Raw genomic sequence first — 25,972 nt, 5'->3', positions numbered from 1 at the left:
CCCAGGGCCGTCACCTGCAGGTGACGGCCCTGGACTCCACTTGTCCCTGTGTGGAATCTTCCTCCTCTGGTGGACCTCAGACAAGCCTTGTAACCTCAGTGAGCCTCAATCTCCTCATCTGTCAGAGGAAAGCAATGAGATGGTGGTGAGACTTAAATGAGATTTTTTTTCCCCTGAGACGGAGTCTTGCTCTGTCTCCCAGGCTGGAGTGCAGTGGCGCAATCTTGGCTCACTGCAACCTCCGCCTCCAGGGTTCAAACAATTCTCCTGCCTCAGCCTCCCAAGTAGCTGAGATTACAGGCCCGCACTACCACGCCAGGCTAATTTTTGTATTTTTAGTAGAGGTGGGGTTTCACCATGTTGGCCAGGCTGGTCTCGAGCTCCTAACCATAAATGATCCATCTGCCTTGGCCTCCCAAAGTGCTGGGATTACAGGCGTGAGCCACTGTGCCCAGCCTAAGTGAGATGTGTTGGAAACTCTTTGTAAACTGCAAAATACTATAAAATGCCAAACCTCAATCAGGATGCCTCTTTTGATCAAGTCTTATGGTGAAATTTACAATCCATGCATTGAGTTGACAGACTCCTCCAACCAGAAGAGGAGGTTGTGGCTCATATTCTCATACCATTCTCAGTGTCACGGAGCCCTCTGTGAAGAATTCATTCTTCCTCCAAAAAGGGGCTTGCAAGCTTGCTTCTGCCGCTGTATGAGTCACAGGCACAGACTTCTCCCAGCAAGGGATTCTCTGGGATTAAAAAGTACTTCATATATATATATATATATACATATATATATACACATACACACACACACACACATATATATGCACGCACACACACACACACACATATGTGTGTGTATATATATGTATATTTTGATTTTTTTTTTTTTCTGGTAGAGACAGATTTTCCCTATGTTGTCAGACTGGCCTCCAACTCCTGGGCTCAAGAGATCCTCCCACCCTGGCCTTTCAAAGCACTGAAATTACAGGTATGAGCCACTGTGCCTGACCTATCCATATTCTGATATGCTCTGAGGTGAGGCATCTCCTGCTCTAAGCTATCTTTGGGCTGTTCCTTGTTTCTGTGAATGTCTTTAAGCCCTTCCTCACCGACATACAGGACTCTTAGCATCCTGTATCCCTGCTGTTCATTTCTATGTCCCCCTCTTTGCCTAGATGACTTGAGGAAGTTTACAACAAAAGGTGTATTTATAAACAATTAGGTGAATAACATAGAGATCAACAACCAAGCACACAGAAAGGAGAAGAAAATGAGTATGTTCAGAGAAGGGCTGGGATTACTGAGCTCAAAGTATTCTCCCAGGCTCTGAGCTTTCTACCAGTTCTGGCTAGTGGGCTTCTTGGTCACACTGTCTTCACAAGGGAAGGACAAGTTGTTCTCAGGGAAGGCAAGGTTTCTCCCGGTTCTATGTTCTAATTTTTTTTTTTTTCATGTGGACCCTCAGGATCCATTTCCCAGAAAACTGTTTTAAAGCAGATGCAGAAGTGGCTTCCACGACCTTCCAATGGTCCACATTGATATAGACAGACCTTAGATGATTCAGAGATCATCAGACTGTGAACAGTCTTTGACACTGGCTCCTGCTCCGCTGGGAAAAAAAAGACAAGTAGGTTAGAGCCCACATTTTTTCCCCATTACGCTGTCTCCCTCGCCTTCACCTTCCTGAGAATTCCCAGAGGTCCTGGGAGAGGGTGCGATGTGAGCTTGCTGGCAGGACACACACAGCTGGAGTGGCCAAGGCCCTGTGAGCTCATTCACGGGTACACACAAGTGGATGGCACACATGTTGCACGCATGCTAGCCTGCGGGCATCGTTATGACCCCTCCAGATTCTAGAGGGGGAGACAGAGGCTGGGAGAGGCGATGTCAGGTGCTTGTGGTTGCTGAGCCGGGGGGTGACAGAATCACACTGGCCCAACTGCTGCTGCTCTTCTGTGACTTGCCTGTTCAGAATCCATCCGTCAATCACTCCATCTCCCTCTCCCCCTCCTCTTTCCTCAATAGTGAATTTTCTCGTCGTTCCTCGTGGATCCCTCCACACATTCACTGAAACCTCAGCATAAGCACTCAGGACCCAGAGCTCCCTCCAGTCTACCTTTGGCTCAGCTTTGACCACTTTAGGAAAACCTGTGTTCCAAGCAGCCTCAATACATCCTTTTTTCCCTAGAAGTCTAAAGAGAGTAGGCATGATGTTTCGGAAGAGTTCCAACCAGCTAAAGTTAGAGATTTATTTTAAAATATCAGTTAGAAAAATTCTCCATAGTCATTGGTTTGTACATTTGTTCATTCGTTTCATCAGTGCCAAGAGCACTATGTGCTAGGGGTGGAGATAGAGAAGTTATGGGACTACACAGTCTTTTGAGTAAGGGATCATAGGATTATGATAAGAGTGTTTGGGGCTGTGGTAAACATGCTCATGATTCCATAGGAGTCCCTGAGGAAGGGCAGACCTTCTCTAGTCTGAGGCTGGCTGCGGTGGAGTCAGGGAGGGCTTCCTGGAGTAGGTGAGCAGTCACTAAACAGATGAGCTGAAGCAAAACTCTTACATAGATGTTTTAGGACCTAGAGTTAGGAGATAAATGAGAAAATGCTGATTTGTGCTGAGAACCGAATGATCCTGCAGAGCTGAACCAGAGCCAGGTCAGTAGACCCCCGTATCGGGATCCTGGACCTTAGCCCTGGGTTCTCCTTGGTGTGCAATGCCAGGCTTCCTCCATTCCTGCCTAGGACTTCGCAGCAGTATACTGGGAAGGAATTAGGATGAGCATTTGCCAGTGCTAGGCCCCCATGGAGAAGGACTGGCTTCCTTTATCTCCACACAGGACAGGGTGCCGCCCACTCCACCCATCTCCCCATCCTTTCCACCCAGCACCATCCCAAAGTTAGGGCTTCCTTGGGGGGACCAATACTCTTACAATAGTGGTTCTTAACTGGGGGCAGTTTGACTCCCAGGGGATATTTGTCAGTGTCTGGAGGCATTTTTGGTGGTCAGATGTTGGGGGAGGGAGTGCTACTGGCATCTCATGAGTAAGGCCAGGATGCTGCTTAGCATAATATCACGCACAGAACAGCGCCCATGCCGCCACACACACCACACAAAAGAATCGTCATGCACAGGACAGCGCCCATGCCACCACACACACAACACAAAAGAATCGTCCAGTCCAAAACATCAATAGTGCCGAGAGGCTGAGAAACTCTGTCTTAGAATAGAATGTTTCCTTAGCAGAGTGCTCTCCTGGAGATGGTAGGGGATGACTGCCCAGTTCTTCTGGTGGCTTGCTTGCCTCTTTCCACATCAAAGTTAGTGGTAACGCCCACCCCCATCTCATCTCCTGCTGCTGCTTCTGCAGAGCGGAGCTGCTGATCCATTTAGGTACACGAAGCATGGTGCTCAGGACCCGTGAAAATGCCCTCATTTCTTTTAAAACTGGAAGGAAAATATGCACTTTAAGGTCAAAGAAAAGGTTTTAATATATTAATATAGGCCAGGTGCAGTGGCTCATGCCTGTAATCCCAGCACTTTGGGAGGTCAAGGTGGGCAGATCACCTGAGGTCAGGAGTTCGAGACCAGCCTGGCGAACATGGTGAAACCCCGTCTCTACTAAAAATACTATACACACACACACACATATATATTCATCTTTACACCAATGTAGTCCCCAAATATAATTTATTTTATTGTATTTTTGAGACAGGGTCTTGGTCTGTTGCCCAGGCTGGAGTAGAGTACAGTGGCACAGTCATGGCATACTGCAACCTCAACTCCTGGGCTCAAGTGATCCTCCTACCTCTGAGGATAGTAGTAGCTGAGACTACTCGTGTGCACCACCACGCCTGGCTAATTTTCATATATTTTGTAGAGATGGGGTCTTGCCATGTTGCCCAGGCTGGTCTCGAACTCCTGAGCTCAAGTGATCTGCCCTTCTCAGCCTCCCAAAGTGCTGGGATTATAGGAGTGAGCCATCATGCCCAGCTTCCAAATACAATTTTAAATATGTTTTATATGGAGGAAGGGGCCCACAGAGTCCAAGTGCTCAGTGCCTGTGAGCATCATAACATGGCCCTGCTCCGGAAGTGGTTCTCTGAGGCTGGGCTGATGTAAAGGGTATGTGGGCAGGGAGCTGGGCATTGGAGTGAATGACCTCGACATTCTCTTTGGAACTGTCTCCATGAGAAGCCTGCACTATCCTCAGGCTGTGTCATTGTAGAGACCTGCCCTCTGTGATCTGGCTGGGGACTAGCACCCTGCGGAAACACATCACATAGAGTGACCTGATCTTCATATTGGCAGCCTTACCACCTTCTGGCCACACCAGAGACAATGCTGTCATGTTCTTCTCACTCATGACCAGATGCTCAAATGGTGGCCCTAAGCGCATGTGCAAGGCCCTTTGAACATGTGGAAATATGGAAGCTCAGAGTAATTAGACCAGATAATATTGATGGGGTGATTACACTGTGCCAGGCGCTAGGCTATGCGCTCATGCTCCAATTTGATTTTCTCGTCCATCTATGAGGTAGGTGCTATTGACATTTCTTTTATATAGATCAGAAAACTGAGACAGAAATATAAGGAAGGGGCCCGATTAGTAATTTATTCCACCAATAAGTTGGAGGGAAGGTCTATAACTCAAAGTTAATTTTGGTTAGCCGAGAGGAATGCAAGTTGGCTATCATTCTGTATGCGTGGCACTCATTTACAATGTTACATTCATTCATTTCGTCTACACTGAGCACAGGGACTTCACTAGAAGCTGGGTGAGTGAGAAGAGAGAAAGAATCCATGCATGCTGGAAACTGACATTTCAGCAGAAGGGATGGGTAAGGAAACCACACATTACGATAAACATGTTGTGAGGAGGGCTTTGGCAGATGGAAACACTGGTCCATGTGGGAAAACTACCCATTTTCTGATCTTGGAGTTGGCCCCATCTCCTCTCCCACAAAGCTGCTTCTCTGCCAAGGCATCGGGTAAGGCGCCCACTCCCCTCGTGTGGCCCCAGACTTCACACAGAGGCCCTGCTGCAGATCATAGCATAGGAAGCCACTGCTCTTTTGAGTCTGCACCTAAAATCCCGAGCTGGCCCACAGTTGTCCCCATCTGACTGCCTCTTGCGTTTTGAAGGCCGTCTGTCCGGTTGAGATCAGGAAGTCCACTTGATCACTCTTGAAATGCCCAGAGGTGTCCTTTCCTTGTTCCTAGCAGAGGGGTGATGTTGTGCTCAGCTCCCAACCTGTGGCCAAGGCAGGAAGACGGATAGGCAGCCCGGGAGTCCCGCAGCAGCCGCCTGGTCTATGGCATCTTGGACATCCTGCCATGTTATCTCTGTATCTTCTTGGGGATCCAGAAAATTCCTCCTGAAGAGGCTTTGGCTCAAAAACCACATCAACACATAGTCAGGTCAAATGAAGTTGTTGACCTCTCACAGGAACTCAAAGCTCCTCCAGCCTCTCCATGGGTGTCGGGAGGGGTGTGGAGGATTAGAGGAGGATTTTCCCTCCTACTGCATTGACTGGCCATATCCAAGACTGGCTGGGCCATTGTTCTCCTAGGTGGGTTCACTGGGCTGGTTAAAGGCCCAGTTCTCTTGGAGGAGGTGAGAGGTACCAGGCCAATTCTCCTTCTTTAGAGCAAGCCCTGCGGATGATAACTTCTCTTCCAAGTTCAGCTTCCATGAAAATGCCTGGTGGCCAGGCAAGGTGGCTCATGCCTTAATCCTAGCACTTTGGGAGGCCAAGGCAGGAAGATCGCTTGAGATCAGGAGTTTGAGACCAACCTGGCCAACATGGTGAAAATACAAAAATTAGTTGGGTGCGGTGGCTTGTGCCTGTAATCCCAGCTACTCAGGAGGCTAAAGTAGGAGAATTGCTTGAACCTGGGAGGCAGAGGTTGCAGTGAGCCAAAATTGTGCTACTGCACTGCAGCCTGGGCAACAGAGTAAGACTGTCTCAATAAATAAATAATAAATAAAAGGCCAGGCACGGTGGCTCATACCTGTAATCCCAGCACTTTGTGGGGTCAAGGTGGGCGGATCACTTGAGGTCAGGAGTTCGAGACCAGCCTGGCCAACATGGTGAAACCCCGTCTCTACTAAAAATACAAAAATTAGCCTGGTGTGGTGGTGGGTGCCTGTAATCCCAGCTACTCAGGAGGTTAAGGCAGGGGAATTGCTTGAACCTAGGAGGTGGAGGTTGCAGTGAACCAAGATCTTGCCATTGCACTACAGCCTCGGTGACAGAATGAGACTCTGTCTCAAAAAAAAAAAAAAAAGAAAAGAAAAATTGCCTGTATGATCAAGAGATTTATTTGCTAATGAGGGGTAGCTGACCCTGTCTGTGAGGGTGGTTATAGCTAGTGCTTCTGGGCAGGCTATGAGATGGGCAATCTAACACTGGTGGATTCTTGGCCTGGAGAATATTATGGTCTGCATTGAATTAGTGGGTAGCAGGTCCAAGAACATCTATGAGAGACTATGAAGGACTGTAGGAACAATGGCAAGGATTGTCAAAGTGCCCCTACAACATGTAGACACCTATTCTCTGAAGCTCCCCCACCCCCTTATCGTCTTCCCCAAGGGGGCAGCCAATTTTTAGATGACCACAATTTGTCTGCTGAATCTGCTGGGTTAACCAGAGAAAGAATGCAAGTGGGGGACTTGGTCTTTTAGTGAGTTCAAGGTCTCCCCTTCCTCCTACACACGTTGCATCCTATCCCCTTATTCTACTGCCAAAGAGCAGTGCTGATCACATTGGGCAGATTATTTCAGGGGATTAACCATGACTGGTTAAATGGCCTCTGAGACAGTTGAAGTGGTAACAGGAGCTGGAACTGCTCCCTTAAAGAAGGCCTGGCTATTTCTCTTTTGCTTTTCTTTTATGGCACCTTCCACCCATATGGCTGGAGAGACATGGGGCTTGTGCTTCCCAGGTGGACTGGCCCAGGTTTCTTCTGGGGTCCCAGGCTTGTCTCACTATAGACGGTGGGCAAGACACTCATGTACTCTCTCCCTGTGGCTCGGAGGAGAGGGTGTGGTCCTTGGTCCTGTTGGGTTCCCACATTTTGAGATTCAGTTTTGCTTGGGGGTGAGTGGGGATTGCAAAAGCAGGCCTGTGCCATGTATGGATATTTTTTAGGTTTAATTTTTTAAAGACAAATCAACCTTCCTGTGGTCTAATTTAGCTCACATTGAGGTTTGGATCAGAGCCCCAACTAAATAAGAACATCCTGATTTGCCTTGCTTTGCCTTCTTTGTGTGCAGATTTTGCTCTGTGTTGTGTGGAGCAGGAGTAGTTGGGGCAAGGATCAGATATTCTGGGCCTAATTCCTCCTAACAGCACTGGATGGGAACTCCGTGTAGAGCAATGCCTTACAGCCAGCTCTTCCTTCCTTCCTTCTGTTCACCTTCCTTCCTTCCTTCCTTCCTTCCTTCCTTCCTTCTTTTCTTCCTCCCTCCCTCCCTCCCCCCTTCCCTTCTTCCTCCTTCTTCTCCTTCCTTCCTTCTGTCCATCTCCTTCCTTCCTTCCTTCCATCCATCTCCTTCCCTCCCTCCTTCCCTTCTCTCCCTTCCTCTCTCTTTCCTTCTTTTGTTTTCTTTCCATTTTTTCCCTCTCTCCCTGTTTCTTCTCCTTTACTCTCTTTTTATCCCTCCCTCTTTTTCTTCCTTCCTTCCTTTTCTTCCTTCTTTCTGTCCTTCCTTCTCTTCTTTCATTTTTTATCTTGACTAACCCAGCACCTAACTTTTATAAACCAAGCCTACATCTGCTGGCTTGATTTATGCTGTATTCTTAGGGGATGAGGTGGAGAGCCAATAGTCTTGGGTAAACATGCAGTGGGACATTGGCCGCTCCTGCAGATGCCAAATCAGAGTGATTCTATCAGCACCAGGAACATGAGACCCTGTGGAAATGCTGGCCTCAGGTATCAGAGAGCCAGTTGCATCAAAGTGGAGAGAAGCGGGTGGCTTCACATGTCTGTTCTCAGAATGTTTGGCTCAGTGGCCAGATATGTGTGGGGACTGGAGCCATATATTGGCCAGTTAGCATGGCTAAGAACAAAACTGACAACAGCCCACAAATGTCTCCCTAGACCCAGCCAACCTTTCAGCTCTGGGGCTACAGTGTGTGAGACAGAGGCTGCATTAGTCTATTTTCACACTGCTATAAAGATACTACTTGAGGCTGGGTAATTTATACAACAAAGAAATTTAATTGACTTATAGTTCTTCATGGCTAGGGAGACCTCGGGAAACTTACAATCATGGCAGAAGGGAAGGCAGGCATGTCTTACATGGTGGCAGGCAAAAACAGAGAGAGTGAAAAGCCCAGGGGAGACTGCCATTGATTGATTGATTGATTGAGTCTCACTCTGTGGCCCAGGCTGGAGTGTAGTGGCTCGATCTTGGCTCACTGCAACCTCTGCCTCCCAGGTTCAAGCAATTCTCCTGCCTCAGCCTCCTGAGTAGCTGGGATTACAGGCACCTGCCACCACACCTGGCTAATTTTTGCATTTTTAGTATAGATGGCGTTTCACCATGTTGGCCAGGCTGGTCTTGAACTCCTGACCTCAGGTGATCTGCCTGCTTCGGTCTCCCAAAGTGCTGGGATTACAGGCATGAGCCACTGTGCTGGGATGGGAGACTTCCATTTGTAAAACCATCCAATCTCGTGAGAGCTCATTCACTATCAGGAGAACAGCATGAAGGAAACCGCCCCCATGATCCAATCACCTCCCACTGGGTCCCTCCCTTGACAGGAGAGGATTATGAGGATTACAATTCTAGATGAGATTTGGGTGGGGACACAAAGCCTAACCATCAGTGGCCCATTTCTGTATTGATTGCTTGCCCTATATCTATCAATCAATTCGTCAATCTGGCATCTATATTTAATTTACCCTCTTTATAGCTGAGGCTGCCTGCTATGGGCTCAGCCCTACCCTGAGCTCTGGGTCTAACTCTGTCCTGTCCAGTGAAACTCCAATAGCCTTTGGCCAATGGCTGCAAGCTTATGCTCAGGCTCTCCTGGTAGATGGTCTGCTCTCACAGTGGACCTTGTTTAATAATGAGCCTCTTGCCTTGCTCTGAAGGCCCTATCTTGGTTCCTGTTATCCCCTCCTATGCTTGCCTCCCTACCTTGGTTTCCTCCCCAGGATATGAGTTCCTGGAGCCAGGGCCCTGATCCCGAGGCCAGTTCCTATGGCTGGGTCCCTGCTTCTCACCACCAGGCCTTCCTCATTCCCCCTGCTTGCCTTGTCTTTGCTTGTCCCTCATGGCCAGGTGATTCTCAGAGCAGTGGGAAAGGCACCCCTGTTAATGTTGGGCACTGTCTGGTTTGGATTATGAGAGTGGAGCTGGAGGCCACAGCATCACATGCCCGCTCCTCTCACTCTCTGCCCACAGCACTTCCTCACAGCCCTGGGGGGCCTCGTGGCGGTGCCACTCATCCTGGCCAAGGTCGTGTGCCTGCAGCACGATGTCCTGACACAGGCCTACCTCATCAGCACCATTTTCTTCATCTCCGGCATCTGCATGCTCCTGCAAGTGTTTTTAGGGGTCAGGTAGGTAAAATGGTTCCCCACGGGTTCTGACTTTTACCTGCCAGGGTGCCAGCAAGGCTTTCTTGGCTCATGGCTGGAGAGATGGTTGGGAAGCTGGTGTGGCATAAGGGAGGGTGCACAGGGTTAGGAGACAGAGCCTGGGTTCAAGTTTCAGCTCCATCACTTACTCTCTACATTGGCTAGGATCCTTGATGGGAAGTAACACAAATCCAGATCAGCTTTGGCATAAATGTATGCTTTATTAACTGATAATGTGGAAACAAGAGAAACGCAGGGGTGCATCCAAGCCTCAGGAACACAATGAAGCAGGGACTAAAATGCTGCCGGGATCCTCTGTCTCTCAACTCTGCTCAGGCCTGCCCTTAATATTCACAAGACCCCCGGCACGAGTACAGATGGAGACCACATACTCGGTGTCTAAATATTGGAAAGTTATAAACCAAGCTGACAAACTCTGAAATAAAACATGTTCTCATCATTCTACCTGGAAGGCCAGGTTTGAACTTAGAATCTTCTGCCCAGTTGGATCTCTGCTTTGGAGCCTGGCAACATGGCAGGGACCAGCCCCCAGCCTGTAGCCTCCCAGTTCTCTCTCCATTTCAAGCTTTACTCCAAATCACAAATGGTCTCCCATGTATGGATGTGGACACCCCAACCTGCACACCCAACTTCTTTTCTCGCCTCCATGACAGCAGACTCCCCAAATAGCTGCCCCCAAGCAGCTGGCCCACGGCCATCTTTGGGGTGTGTGCACCTGTATCATTGCCTGCCCTCAGCAGTGTCTACGGAAGACACACAAGCAGCCTCTGGAAGAGGCTCAGGGCCATTTGGGCACAGAATTTCAGGGACTCAAAGGGGAGAGGGACACAGACCTCAGGTTAGCACATCCCCTTGGCCCTGCAGACTCCTCCCTGAGAAGCTAGAGTGGACCCTTTAAGGCATTGGGCTAAGTGCAGGAGGCTCTCTTCTGGCTGGAGGGCAGGACCGTCTCTTCATTACTCTGCCGGTGCCTGGTCTTCTTACTTGCAGACAGCCTTCCTGCACGTGTGCATTAGGGTTCTCAGAGAAGCAGAGCCAATAGGATATATAGAGATATATGAAGAGGAGATTTATTACAGGAATTGGCTCACACAGTTATGGAGGCCAAAGTCCTGCTACTTGCGAGCTGGAGAACCAGGAAAGCTGGTGGTTCAGGCTGAGTCCAAAGGACTGAATGTTGAGGTCAGGGTAGGGTAGGCCAGTATTACAAGTTTCAGTCTGAGTCTGAAGGCCTGAGAACCAGGAGTACCAGTGTCTGAGGGCAGGAGGAGATGGCTGTCCCAGCTCAAGAAGAGAGCAAGAGAATCCAGTCTTTCTCTGCCTTTTGTTCTATTTGGGTCCTCAGTGGATTGGATGATTCCCACCACATTGGTGATCTTCTTTACTCACTTCACCGATTCAAATGATAATCTCTTCCAGAGACACCCTCACAGACACACCCTGCAATATGTTACCAGCCATCTGGGCAGCCCTTAGCCTGGTGAAGTTGACCCATAAATTCAACCATCACAACGTGACTGCAGGCAGCACTCCTAGACATCCTCCTACTTACCACCCAAAAGCAAGTGAGGGCTGCTCTGGCTAGTCTCACATTGTAAAATTCCAGGAGAGCTCTGTTGCCCAGCTCTGGAGCTGCCTGGGCAACAAATATGGCAACTCCCATTCGGGAAGATTTCCCAATAAAGCAGAGTAGAGGAATTCTGCTCTGGGTAGACAAGACAGCAGACATTCACTGTGGTTTGGGACCTGTGCAATGCAGCTAATGAGTATATGTGCCTCTGCTCCCTTACAGTATCATTGAGATGCTCATTTGGTATAATCAGTGGAATCCCTTTTTTAAAATAAAAAAATCAAGTCCTTGTGTTTATATGTGGGCTGCTACAATTAGCCCGAGTAAAATGGAGCTCTATTACTCTGGCCTGGACAAAATTGTGAAGCCAGGAAATGTGTCTTTGGAGACCATTCCTTCCTCATTTCCACACATCCTCTTTTTTCACGCTCTCCATTACCATTCCCTACCCCATTGTGATTCCCTACCATTCCCTACCCCATCATGATTCCCTAGAACCTCACACAATGGCTTTTTTGGGTTACCACCTTCTTGGGAAATTTCTTTGTAGGTCCTCTAGATCTTTCTCATTCTCCTCCCTCCCTGCAAACCTGTTAGTCCGGTGTTCCTTCCCTTATGTTTATTTAGCATCCAGTCCAAAGAGAGAGTGAGTTTTGCGCAACCTGAAGCTTAGATGGTTTTTGGTGTCCCCTTTAAGAAAAAGAACAGAAAATTACAAATATAAAAGCGTGCACAAAAGAAAATATTTATTTAGATTTAAGAAAGTAATTACAATAAATTACAGGTGTTAAAAAACAGATAAATACTACAAATGTCACACATTTCAGAAAATAGCATGACATATTATTTAACCATCTGACAGTCACCTATGATACTTTCTTCCTCTACATTTTATGGTTTCATCTCTTCAATGACCTCATTTTGCAGGAAAAAAGGAAAGATAACTCAGTCATTCCTCTAGGATGGGTTAGTCTAAGTTTATTTGTTATTACTGCTAGCTGGGATGCCTCGTTATGACTTTCCATGCAGACTGTGGTACTGCTATAGATTTGTGCCTTACAAACACAGGAGTTCTGATAAACTTTATTGGACCTGATTCCTATCAAAAAGTGTTTAAATGCATAGTGAATTCATAAGTTTATATGCTGCATTCCTAAGTATATTCCTGATAGGAGAAAATGTCCACTTTTGCCTAGACATCAATAACAACCAATTCTCTAGCAATTTTGCATATCTGATGATTGTCAAGTTTTCCACAGATAGCTTCTGGCTCTATACATTTCAAACCTTGTTGGTCATCCACTATCCGCATACATCAAGTGCCAGTTGCTAGAGGACATATTCACATCCTGAAGTGGCCTCTGGTCCTGCACCATCATGTCATGACATCGGGTGAACTGGCCCAGTGGGTGTTAGGAGAATTGCTGGAAACTGATTATACCAAGAAGGCTAGCAATAAATTCCTTATACATAGGTGGGTCAGTGGTCTGCAACTGCATTAATATATCCCACTACATTCTAACTAAATTTATCCTGACTCGACTCCCCCTTAGCCAAGTCCCATGGCCTTTCAAATGCCATCTGAACCATGGTTTAGAGTTAGGGAGATCAAAGTGGACAGGGACAGCTGTTGAAGTCAATGGCGGCTGTAACCTTTTGCTTATACAGGTTTTACAAAGGCATATGGTTAGTGAACACATTGCTAGACTCCTATCTGGGCTTTGGAAGGAACTGATTGTCAAGTTTTCTACAGATAGCTTCTGGCTCCACACATTTCAAACCTTGTTTGTCATCCACTATCCGCATACATCAAGTGCCAGGTGCTAGAGGACATATTCACATCCTGAAGTGGCCTCTGGTCCTGCACCATCATGTCATGACGTCGGGTGAACTGGCCCAGCGGGTGTAATTCCACTTTACACAGTGATGGGAGGGGCCCATCACTATAATTCCACTTTCTATCTGATCTGTGCCAAGCCTGTGCTCCACTCTGGGGTTGCAAAGAAAAATGGAAAACATTCCCCACAAGGTGCTTCTGCCTATCTTAAGACAAAATGACTCAGCAGGAACAATGAATATGCAATTAGTCTTAATTATCTGAATCAAAGCTACACAAGTATAGACTGAGGTTGGCTAGTTATTTCCAAAGTAGATGGAATCTAGGCAGCATCTGGAGGAAAATATTCATTCCTAGGATGGTCTTTTTATCTAAAATCAAAAGTACTTCCCAAAGTACTTCCTTTGCAAGTCATTTCCAGGAGACCTAACAGTGCTTAAGCTCTCCCTTTGTTCTGTAGAGGATGGAAGGCCAGTGCCTCCCTCTTGCACAGGTGACTTCCCTTCCCCCTCTTCCTTCTTTGTCACTGTCTCTGTGAGCCAAGATGCCTTCCAAGGGTTCACTCTGGTCTCTCCCTCAGGCCCCTAAAATCCAGACCCCTCCCTTCCAGGATTAGCCCCACAATGTAAGATGCTGCAGTAGCAGTAGAGAGGCCTTGTAACTCCCTGCGGAGATACCCAGGAGCTCCCACGCCAGCCCCCGCCCCATGAAGAATTACAAACACAAAGCTATTATGAATGGGGCAGCCCCTCACCCAAACCTGAGGTGATGTTAATTTTGATTGTGGAAAAGCTTCACGTTTGGAAACTAGAGGGCTGAATTCTAGCTCTGTGCTGTGGGAACGTGGATGAGTCATAAACCCTCTCTAAGGTTCCAGTTCCTCATCTGCAAATTAAACAAGATGAACTAGGTAATATCAAAAAGTCCCTTCCATCTCTAATATTATGGACACCTCTGATGTTGACAGAGAAATAATTGACCAAGTATCCTATTTCTTTCCTTCTTTTTCATTTTTTTTGAGACAGAGTCTTGCTCTGTCACCCAGGCTGTAGTGCAGTGGCACCATCTCGGCTCACTGCAACCTCTGCCCCCTGGGTTCAAGCAATTCTCCTGCCTCAGCCTCCCTAGTAGCTGGGATTACAGGTGTGTGTCACCATGCCCAGCTAATTTTTGTATTTTTAGTAGAGACGGGGTTTTGTCATTTTTGGCCAGGCTGGTCTCACACTCCTGACCTTAGAGAATCCGCCCACCTTGGCCTCCCAAAGTGCTGGGATTACAGGCGTGAGCCACCCTGCCTGGCCAAGTGTCCTATTTCAACTGAATAATCAGGACTGAAAAGGCCTATGGGGCTAGCCTTCTGGTAAGTTCTGTGAAAAGCACAAACTAATCAGAAGTTAGGGTTCAAGGAATTTATACCCTAATTAAACATGCAAAGAAAAGAGGGAAATACAATTCAGAAATAAAATCATGCTCATGTCTTTAGACTAAGGTGAGAGCAGAAATAAACTTGAGTTTTGTTTCACCCCTGCAAATGGGCTTCCCTCTCAGATCCTAATGAGTAACTACCTGAGACGGATAGGTTGTAAAACCTAACTAATAGCTTATGAACTAAAGGCCAAGTAGATTTGATTGTTGGTTAAGCAGTATTTAATGATGGACTTTTCTAGATTAGAAACAAGAATGCCGATGTCACAATAAGACTTCAGAAGATCTTAGCACTTCCTACGTTAAATACTCAGAAAGGAAAAGGTAATAGCCACTGCTTTGGGCATAAGAGCTAACAGTTGTTTCACCCAGGGTTGGCGGCAGCTGTAATTCTCAACAGTGTGGATGGCTGCCTCCTTCGTACGTCTTTAGAGGTCTTGGGTGTATCCCCTAAAGGTCTTCCTTCCTTAGTGCTCACTTCTGAAATTCACGTAAAGGAATGCATCACCATTCATTTCAAAAGAAGACATCAAGTTTAAAAGGCAATCGCTAGAGGAAGAAAATATTGACTATGTGAAACTCCAGATTTTAACTAATCTCTGGAATTATTCATGATTTTTGCATAATTCTGGTAATTTCGTTTTCTGGAGTGATCCCAGGCGATATGTCTCCCTTTCTATTATCCTTGGAATATCTCAAATGTGGAGCAAGAACTCTTGCCACAAAGCAATTCCAGAGTCTCATGCTTACTTGCATACAGTTTGGCTGGAGTCAGCCCTGGCCTGGGTCCTTTTCATCTACCATCTTCCCTGCTGGCTGAGCCCTACCTTGCCCTAGCTCTGTATCTGCCTCCGGTTCTGCAGAAAGATTATGCTAATCTCCAGGGGTCTGCAGCCATGTTGCCCCTGCCCCTGTTGAAAGGTAGGTTACCAGATGCAACCCTGGGGCTCTGGCCAGAGGGGTAGGAGAGTGAGCTGGTCTCTGATCAGCCATGTCAGAGAAGCTGGAGGTACTAATGTGTTTGGAGGAGTAACCTGGGTTTCTGTTGAGTAGTCATCACAAGGAAGGCATGGGAGGAGCCCTTCCACAATTTAGCAGGTCCTTCCCTGCTTGATGTAGGGAGCTCAGGGAAAAAAGTAACAAAGTTGGGTCCTGTGAGGTGCCCAGAATTTCTCAAAACATAGTGACCCTTTTAAATTCAAGAAGAATTAATTAGTCCCATTCCACATTCTGGAGGCTCTCCTCCCCTCCCTGACCTATTTCAAATAAAAGTCCTTGTGACATCATTTTTTATCCACTCACTGGATGGGCTCCAAGAAGGGAACACAGAGGTGATGACACAGGAGAGGTTGGATTCCAGCAACTGGAGCTCCAGAGGCATCCATCCCTAGCTGGTGACATCTCTCCCATTTATTCACAAGTTGGTCAAACTTCACACATCTGTAAGAATTAAAGAAAGAGGAGAGAAACACGAAGGGTGGCTTTACAGTTAACACAGTCAGGTTTATTTTAAATAAACCTGAGAGGGGCTGCTGGCTGAGTTAGGTTAGAGCCCCACTCTTTTACAGACTAAGAGTTTTTAAGGATTCAGGGTGGGAGAGTTTATCAGAGGTTTAGACTGCTTCTGTGTCTTTTTGTTGTGCTTATTTGAGAGGGAGAGTTGTATGTCTGTTCCCATACGTCTTTCTGCAGCTGCAGGCATATTCCCCGAGTCTGCTTTTAACTTTCCTATCTTAGTTGCACCTGAAGGAAAAGGAATGTGCTTATTAAGGCCCACTGTTTCACTGGGGCACATTGTATGAGGGTGAGGTTTGACAGTTACCCAAGAGACTTTCCCCCCACCTCCCTCTGTGTCTGAGGTGTCTTATCTATATTTTACTGTCTCCTTGTAGTTTGAAGAGAAGTGATTTCCTTGAAATGCTTGAGGCTAGAAAGGGAGCTGGAACTGAAAGTGGCGGTGTTTGTCCGAGATGATGGTGCTCTTGCTGTCAACGTCCCAACCCTAAACCTAGTTGGGGCTTCATCCTCTCCAAGTCCCTAGATGCAGATGGCATAGTGCCCCACCTAGTGGGGACTTCATCTTGCTCCTTGTCCTCCCTACCCCTGGCAACATCTCCATTTATATTCTCTCAGAGACCTCCTGTTCCCATTAGGAGAAGCTACTTTGTATTTTTCCAAACGTTGAAAATTAAATTAGATAATGCACATAAAGTACTTCACTCAGTTCCTGGCACAGAAAATTTATTTTTCACATTAAAAAAAAAGGATTGTACTATATATACAATTTTATATCTTCTCCCTTTTTAAAATAATTTTTAATTTTCTTAATTGTGGAGAAAAAAAACAGCTTCATCTTTTTAAAAGCGTATATAATACATTGTAAATATCTTTCCATTTCAATTAACACATTCCTGCAATAGCACTTTGTAAAACACTGGTCATTTAGTATTCCATAGAATAAATATGTTTTGGTTTATTTAAGCATTTCCTATTAAAGAATATTTAAGTTGCTTCAAGTTTTTACTATTATTACTGTGACCAATGCAACTCTTGATTATGAGAGACATACATTATGGATGTGCTCACGTACACTTATCTAGTGAAAAATCAAAAAAAGACTGAAAGACATGTTAATTTTTTTCTGGGTGGTACATATATTAAAAGGCATTATAGTTTACGTGTGCTTATAAAGTTTATCTAGTTACAGATCAAAAGAATATTGGAACAAACTGTTAATGGTTATTTCTGAGTTGTAGAATTATAGTAATTTAAATTTATTCTTAATTTATTTGCTATTTGCTTTTCTTCAAAGTGCATGTGTTTTATAACTGGGGAAAATAAAAACTATTCAAAATGTTTTTTAGAATAGTATCAGGGCATATTTTGTGAGCTGTACCCTTTGAATCTGTGCCTAAGAGTGAAAATCCAGGAGGCTGCTCGTGACTATCTTGGAAGGGGGGCCTGGAGCTGTGGATCAAGGCCTCAGCCTCAAGACAAGTGCTGAGATTCTGCAACCTTTGTGGTTTCACCTGCTTTTAATCTTTGTCTCGCCAGTCTGTTTCTCTGTGATGATCAGCATTAAAGCCATAACAACAAAAGGGGCAGGTATGCTTGGTTTGGGAGCATAACAGAACAGAGGGCTGGAGCAAAGACCCCAGTCTGTTGCCAGTTTGGGGTATCAGGGCACACTATGGGTAGCAGATAAGAAAGGCTTCCCCTCCCACCAGAATCTTCCTTTTCTTTTCTTCTAGGCAGAGGCAAGCACTTGCACCTTTCTTAGCTGGTGATATAGATATTTTCTTCTGTATCTCTAAATAACACACTTCCATTACTGATTGATGTGCCAATACAAATGATGACAATTTCATTTTCTTTCACTACCCCACTCCCACCACATGCAAGCATACTTCCCATCCTCCTATCTTCCCACCCACCCAGTACAGGTCAACATTCAGTGTTTATATTAGAATGATGATGATGTTCTTCAGAGCTGAATCATGAAGTCCTTTTCCTGCCCAACTTTTTATTTTTCCTGGAGTTAATATGTTTCTTGTTTTTGAGATACCTAATTTTCTGTCTACTTATTTCTAATTCAATTCTAAATGCTCTGCCTGTTGTCTAAATATCTTCTTAAAATTTTTATTCATATTAGAAGAATGAACTTCATCTTCTTGATGAACTATCTCCTGGGGCTCTCTGACTTACTACAATCTAAAACAGTTGCTATCTACTTCTGGTGCTCAGCTGTCATCCAGAGATGCCCCTTCACCCTTATCCTGGGAGTTCCCTTTCTCTGCTGAATCTTTTGTACCCATGTCTTCCTCTAACAAAAATTTTTTTTGGTGAAACACATAATCCATTAACTCCCTGAGAGAGAATGCATGAGAGGTAAATTTTGTGAGACTTAGCATGTGTGAAAATGTCTTGATTCTCCTCTCAAATTTGATTGATAGCTTGGCTGGGTATAGAATTTTAGGCTAAAAATAATTTTCTTTCAGAAGATTGAAAATCACGGCTCACTGCAGCCTCAACCTCCTAGGCCCAAGCCATCCTCCCACCTTAGCCTCTCAAGTAGCTGGGATTACAGGCATGCGCCAATATGCCTGGCTAATTTTTGCATTTCTTGTAGAGATAGGGTGAAGTCTTGAACTCCTGGGCTCAAGCAATCTTCCCATCTCAGCCTCCTACAGTGCTAGGATTATAGGCATGAGCCACTGTGCCTGGCCTGAAACTCCTGTTATTCACATGTTGAACTCCCTGGACTAGTTCTCTAATTTTCTTTTTGTTTCTTTCCTATTTACATCTCTTTGGGTTTTTGTTTTTTGTGGTGGGAGAAAATCACATCAATTTTATCTTCTAACTCTTCTTCTGAATTAAGAGCTCTTTTTGTTTTCTGAATATTCCTCTTGATGCATCCTGTTCGTGTTTTAGAAATACACAATCTTCTCTTCTCTCTCAAAGACATAAATGAGACTGATTTTGTTTGTTTGTTTGTTTTTTTTTTTTTGATACGGAGTCTCGCTTTGTCACCCAGGCTGGAGTGCTGTGGCCGGATCTCAGCTCACTGCAAGCTCCGCCTCCCGGGTTCAGGCCATTCTCCTGTCTCAGCCTCCCGGGTAGCTGGGACTACAGGCGCCGCCACATCGCCCGGCTAGTTTTTTGCAGTTTTTAGTAGAGACAGGGTTGCACCGTGTTAGCCAGGATGGTCTCGATCTCCTGACCTCGTGATCCGCCCGTCTCGGCCTCCCAAAGTGCTGGGATTACAGGCTTGAGCCACCGCGCCCGGCCGAGACTGATTTTTTAAAGTTACCATCTCCTTGCAGAAGAAGTTATTTTCATCTATTTTCTGTTACTCATATTCCCTTTGTTGTTGGGGATCCTCGTATATCTGCACATATTTAAGAGCAGAGTCCTAAAATGTTGACTGGAAGGTTCTGAGCCTGAAAGTGGGTCTTGTTCTCTTTAGGCTCACTGTAATATGATATGCAGGAATGCCCCAAAACCCAATTGCAGAAAACACATTTCACAGTGTAATCTTTAAATGGCACCATGATCTAGCTCGAGAGGCCTAAATTTAGCCATTTTATGCTCTTCCTGACATCTTGTCACATTCTCCCTAAAAGGATCTTCCAGTCCCTTGCCTAGAGGGTGAAGGCCTGGTTGGAAATATTCTGGAAGCTGAGTGGAGGTTTTAGTGTTCAGAATGCACACATTAAATTATACCCCAGTATTCAGTATGGTATCCCTGCTTCCAAATCTACCTGATTTATTTATTTATTTATTTATTTTAGGAATTGCCACACTATCTTCCACAATGGTTGAACTAATTTGCACTCCCACCAACAGTGTAAAAGCGTTCCCATTTCTCTACAGCCTCGTCAGCATCTATTGTTTCCTGACTTTTTAATAATCACCATTCTGACTCACGTGAGATGATTTCTCATCGTGGTTTTGATTTGCGTTTCTCTAATGATCAGTGATAATAAACTTTTTTTCATGTGTTTCTTGGCTGCATAAATGTCTTCTTCTGAAAAGTGTCTGTTTATATCCTCTGACTACTTTTTGATAGGGTTGTTTTTTTCTTGTAAATTTGTTTAAGTTCCTTGTAGATTCTGGATGCTAGACCTTTGCTAGATGGGTAGATTGCAAAAAGTTTCTCCCACTCTGTAGGTTGCCTGTTCACTCTGATGCTAGTTTCTTTTGCTGTGCAGAAGCTCTTTAGTTTAATTAGATCCTATTTGTCAATTTTGGCTTTTGTTGTAATTGCTTTTGGTGTTTTAGTCATGAAGTCTTTGCCCATGCCTATGTCCTAAATGGTATTGCCTAGGCTTTCTTCTAGGGTTTTATGGTGTTTGGTTTTACATTTAAGTCTTAAATCCATCTTGAGTTACTTTTGTATAAGGCATAAGGAAGGGGTCCAGTTTCAGTTTTCTGCATATGGCTAGCCAGTTTTCCCAGCACCATTTATAATAGGGATTCCTTTCCCCATTGCTTGTTTTTGTCAGGTTTGTCGAAGATGAGATGGTTGTAGATGTGTGGTGTTATTTCTGAGGTCTCTATTCCGTTCCGTTGGTCTATATGTCTATTTTGGTACATGTTTTGGCTACTGTAGCCTTGTAGTATAGTTTGAAGTCAGGTAGTATGATGCTTCCAGGTTTGTTCTTTTTGCTTAGGATTGTCTTGGCTATATGGGTTCTTTTTTGGTTCCATGTGAAATTTAAACTGTTCTTTTTTTTGTTTTGTTTTGTTTTTGTTTTTTAATTCTGCAAAGAAAGTCAATGGTAGCTGAATGGGAATAGCATTGAATCTATAAATTATTTTGGGCAGTGTGGCCATTTTCACGATATTAATTTTTTCTATCCATGAACATGGAATTCTTTTCCATTTGTTTGTGTCCTCTCTTATTTCCTTGAGCAGTGGTTTGTAGTTCTCCTTGAAGTGGTCCTTCACATCCTTTGTAAGTTGTATTCTTAGGTATTTTATTCTTTTTGTAGCAATTGTGAATGGAAGTTCATTCATGATTTGGCTCTCTGCTTGTCTGTTGTTGGTGTATGGAATGTCTGTGATTTTCACACATTGATTTTGTATTCTGAGACTTTACTGAAGTTGCTTGTCAGCTTAAGGAGTTTTGGGGCTGAGACGATGGGGTTTTCTAAATATAGAATCATGTCATCTGCAAACAGAGACAATCTGACTTCCTCTCTTCCTATATGAATATCCTTTATTTCTTTCTCTTGCCTGATTGCCCTGGCCGGAACTTCCAATGCTACATTAAATAGGAGTGATGAGAGAGGGCATCCTTGTCCTGTGCCACTTTTCAAAGGGAATGCTTCCAGCTTTTGCCCATTCAGTATGATATTGGCTATGGATTTAATAGCTCTTATTATTTTGAGGTATGTTCCATCACTAACTAGTTTATCGAGAGTTTTTGACATGAACCAAATCTACCTGTTTTCTTGTGGCCCAGAGACCCTGTATTTTGCCTTTTCTAGAGGATAAACACCTAGTCTTCTGCCAAGACGGGAGGACTGTCACCTGGCTGGTACTTAAAGAGGACTTTGAACTTGTTTTAGCTTCACATATATCCCACTTTAAGAATTAATTCCTTGGAATGTGTGTTTTTCAGAATATTGCCATCTACCTATTGATTCTGCTTCTCCAGGGCTGTTTAATCAGTTACCAATCTATATCTGCTTTTCAACTTACAAAATTTTGCTGTAATTGTGTCCTGCTCCATTCTCTTAATCCTTGTGATTTATGCTTCTAAAATACATTTTAATGTCAGTTTAGTGGATTTTTAAGAGGGAGTGAGACTGCAATCTGACATTTTTATCCAGAAGTCAATGTTTTTCTTAGTTTACAAGGAATTCAATGCATATAAATAACATTAAAACTTTGTCTTTATTGTCATAAACATTTTTAGTGTGTCTTTCATTTTAATTAAGGTATAGTTCTATGCCAAAGGTTTTATGTTTCTATGGTAAAATTTATCACTTCTGCTCTTTCAAACTTAATCTAATTTTAGACTTAGAAATTCTTCCTATATCTAATAAATAAGATGAATATTGCCTTATTAAAAAGTACTGTGTAGCTAATAAATAAGATAAAATCATCTTATTAAAAAGTATTGTGTTATTTAGATTTTTAAAATTTAAGCATTGAATTCACCTAGAATTTATTTGGGTATATGTTGTAAAGTTAGGTTTTAAATTTATTTTTTTCTCCCTAACAGCCAATTTCCTCAACATCATTTGTTGACTAAATCTATTCCTCATTGAGAATCATGACTTTATTCATCATGTATTAAGTTCTTTTATACTCTGGGATTTATCTGTTTCTGGGCTGCTATTTTTTCCATTAATCTGTTTGTTGTGTCTTCAATGAATACTGCACTGTTTTAAAATTAATAACTTTGTAGTGGATTTCATCTGGTTGGGTATGATTTTCCTCATCTTTTCCTTTAAAATTTTTCTAAATTATTTTCACTTTCTATTCTTCTACATTAATTTGAAGTGAATTTTATTAAATAAGATAATCTCATTGGGATTTTGACTGAAATTGTATTACAATTATAAATTAACTTGTGATAATTGGCATCTTCACAATATTGAATTTTTCTTTCATAGAACATGGTATATGTCTCATTCAAGTTACCATTTTGTCTTCTATTCAAATTTTGTAAAAAAAAAGTTATCCTAAGTTAATCTATAATGCAGCTATATCCTCATTAATATTTTATAAGCATACTCAATAGTTATCATGTGCTTCTTACAGAAAATTCTTCCCCTAAGTCTTCAGAGCAGGGAAACCTTTGCGTTCTTGTTGCAGGATTTTGTACAGGCCTCAATCCTTCAGGGTTTTCCATTTATTTATCATATAACCAGGAGGGATCTATCTAGTCACGGTGCCTAACATACAAGGTGACTCGAATGTCCTTCGTCCCCCGGTCATCTGAACACTTAGGTCCTGGCAGCCTTTTTCTTTTTCTTTTTTTTCAAACCAACCTAAGGTTGTGGATACAACTTCTAGCTTAGTTTGGGATACTTAGCTTCCATGCTTCTAGTTGCCAGGCCTGAGGCTGGCTGATGTCCTATTCCAACTGCTGGTATCTCAGTCTATGCTTAAGAATCATTAAAAAAAAAAAAAAAGAGTTATTTGCAGTTCCTTTTTGGGCAGTCTGATTTTGTAGAGACCACTTACTTCCTTCATCATGAACAATTTTGACCACTTTTGTGCTCTCCACTCATTTATATTTCTTGTTAAGTGACTAAAAAATTCAGAATTCTAGAATTCTCCCCTTTTCTTGTCTTATAAGCCAAGAATGTCATCTCTGAAAGAATGTATCCTGGTATGGACCCTGGACCACCTGCATTAACATCATCTGAAGTGCTTGTTAAAAACACACCTTTACAACTAATCACACCAGTTACATATTTCTTTGTTCCTTCTCTGCTCCCACTGCTTCACTTGACTACAAAATAAAAGCAAAAAACAAAAACACAGCTTTTGGCTAGTTGTGGTGGCTCACGCCTATAATTCTAGAACTTTGGGAGGCCAAGGTGGGAGGATCACTTGAGCCCAGGAGTTCAAGACCAGCCTGAGCAACATAGTGAGATCCCACCTCTACAAAAATAAAAGTAAAAAAAAATAGCTGGGCATAGTGGTTTGCACCTGTAGTCCCAGCTACTCGGGAGGCTGAGGCAGGAGGATTGCTTGAGCTCAGGAAGTCAAGGCTGTAGTGAGCTATGATCATACCACTGTACTTCAGCTTGGGCGACAGAATGTAATCCTATCTCCAAAACACAAACAAAAACCAAGCCAAAAATGCATTTTTCCTGGGCCCTCTTCCAGGTCTACTAAAAAGTCAGAACCTCTCAGGGTTCTGGACATTTTAACAGAATCCCTGGATAATTCTTATGCACATTCATATTAGGGAATCAAGAGAGGCAAAAATAGACTGGGAAGGTGGGGAGTCGGATGATGGCCTACTGATTTTCACAGCAATGTAGCCATGGACTTGGATGAATAATTGATAAGGTCACCTGGCAAGTTCTGGTTTAGAGGGTGAAGCGCGTGGCAGGTAATCAAGAATATTTTCCTCAATCAATCTCATCAATGAGGTAATTAATAGCAATTATGCCTGAACCTTGGTTTTTGCCTAAGAGTGCAGCTGTAAATTTTCGTGCATTCCCCACGTGTTCTAATGAACTATGGAGGAAGCATATCTGACATGATTAGTTACTCTCCAAGTTACCCTGAGAGCACCCCATCTCCTTCAGTTACTGCAACCCCTGCTGTCCTTTATCAGGCCTTGGTGACCTCCTTGAGACCTGCAGATCCAAACAAGGCAGTTGAATAGGCTTCGCTCTGTGTCCTCCCAGAGGCCCTCCAGATCTAAGTGGGCTTATTTGCAGCTGATTTCCTCATATCTCATCCCTGTAGAGTGGGGAGAAACAAGGGGAAACTGTTGCTGATAAAGGAGTGATGAGGAAAAGCTGAGGTCGACTCCGTGATTCACTTTAAGTGAGGTGGGGCAGCAGCCTGAACACAGGGACCCAGCCCAATACCTCATCTGTTCCCCCTTCCTGTAAGATAATAACAGTACGGGTGATGAATGAATGAGCACCGTATGACTTACAAAACATGTAATGCTCACTACACTATTTGAGGCAGGTATGATTATTAGGCTTATTGTACAGAGGAAGAAACTCAGGCATAGACAGATTAAGTGACTCACCTGTTTCCCATTCCATCTTGTTTGCTAAGTGTCTTAGTCTGCTCAAAAGCCAGTAGACTGGGTAGCTGAAACAACAGAAATGTGATTACAGTTCTGGTGGGTGGAAGTCTGAGATCAGGGTGCTAGCATGTTCGGGCTCTGGTGAGGGCCCTCTACTGGCTTGCAGACAGCCACCTTCTGTGCTGTGTCCTTACATGGCAGGGGTAGGGAGGGGAAAAGAGTCTCTTCTTATAAGAGCACTGATCCCATCACGAGGGCGTCACCATCCTGACCTCATGTAAACCTAAATAGTTCCCAAAGGCCCCACTTACAAATAACAACACATTGGGGCTTAAGGCTTCAATATAAGAATTTTGGGGGATACACACATTTGGTCCATAGCATTAAGTGACTTATACCTCCCCCAGAGGTGAGCAGTTTTGCTGTATTGGAAAATGGAGGCGATGTTAGTATCGTATTCTGGGAGCAACCCAGAGCATCTGTTTCCTCGTAGAAGACTCCTTGTAGGTTGGGAATCCCTGGATCTTCGTAACTGGAAGGCTTTGAATGCTGTCAGTTTCCTGTAGGCACGACCTCCACCCTCAATGCTGTAGCATTAGTAAGTTCTGAAACCGAGGTACTAGCAGCCTTTACTCTCATGCCGCAAGATTGCCTGCCACACGTGGACACTGGGATTCCCCCATAGTTCTTCCCTTCAAGGAGATGAGAGTCTTAAAAAGGGAATTAGAGATGTGAATAAATAATTAAAACCAGTGTGGTGGTCATATTGTTACATTCTAAGTGATGTGGTAGCAGGAGAAAGGAGTAGTTAACTTTCTTAGGAAGCCAGCAAGGCTGTGGCACTTGACAAATGATAACCAGCTGGAGGTGGAGGTCAGGGTTGGGGAGAGCCACTGAGAGCAGAGGCAGTCACGCTCACATTTAAGGAATGCCTGCTATGTTTCTGTCACGATGGATACTATGAGGGGCAAAGTCAGACATGGTCCCTTTGACATCTCAGGCCTGAAGCAGGATATTCTAAAGCAGGATATTTCCCTGACCCCTTTGCAGGACTCACAGCAGGGGTGCCTCAGTTACTCAGCCCACCACTTTCAACTCCTCATGGGAGGCAGCGTGCAAGCAAATGAGGTGGGAACTGGAGTAATGAGTGCTGGAACCAGCTGGCTGCTTCAGCACTGGCAGGAACAAACTCCATGTGGGCCCTGCAGCAGCATCCAGGTGGGGGTGCCTGTGACCCCCAAAGTCCCAGAGAGTGTGGTACGGTGCTCTTTTAGCTGTGCC

General features: G+C 44.4%; 1 pseudogene; it reads left to right on the top strand.

Moving 5' to 3' along the window:
- Positions 1-25,972, top strand: part of LOC111524795 — a 52,508-nt pseudogene that overhangs the window by 5,555 nt on the left and 20,981 nt on the right.

Source organism: Piliocolobus tephrosceles, chromosome 8, assembly GCF_002776525.5.
Source record: "Piliocolobus tephrosceles isolate RC106 chromosome 8, ASM277652v3, whole genome shotgun sequence".
Classification (NCBI taxonomy): domain Eukaryota; kingdom Metazoa; phylum Chordata; class Mammalia; order Primates; family Cercopithecidae; genus Piliocolobus; species Piliocolobus tephrosceles.
This window is presented reverse-complemented; position numbering and strand designations above follow the sequence as displayed.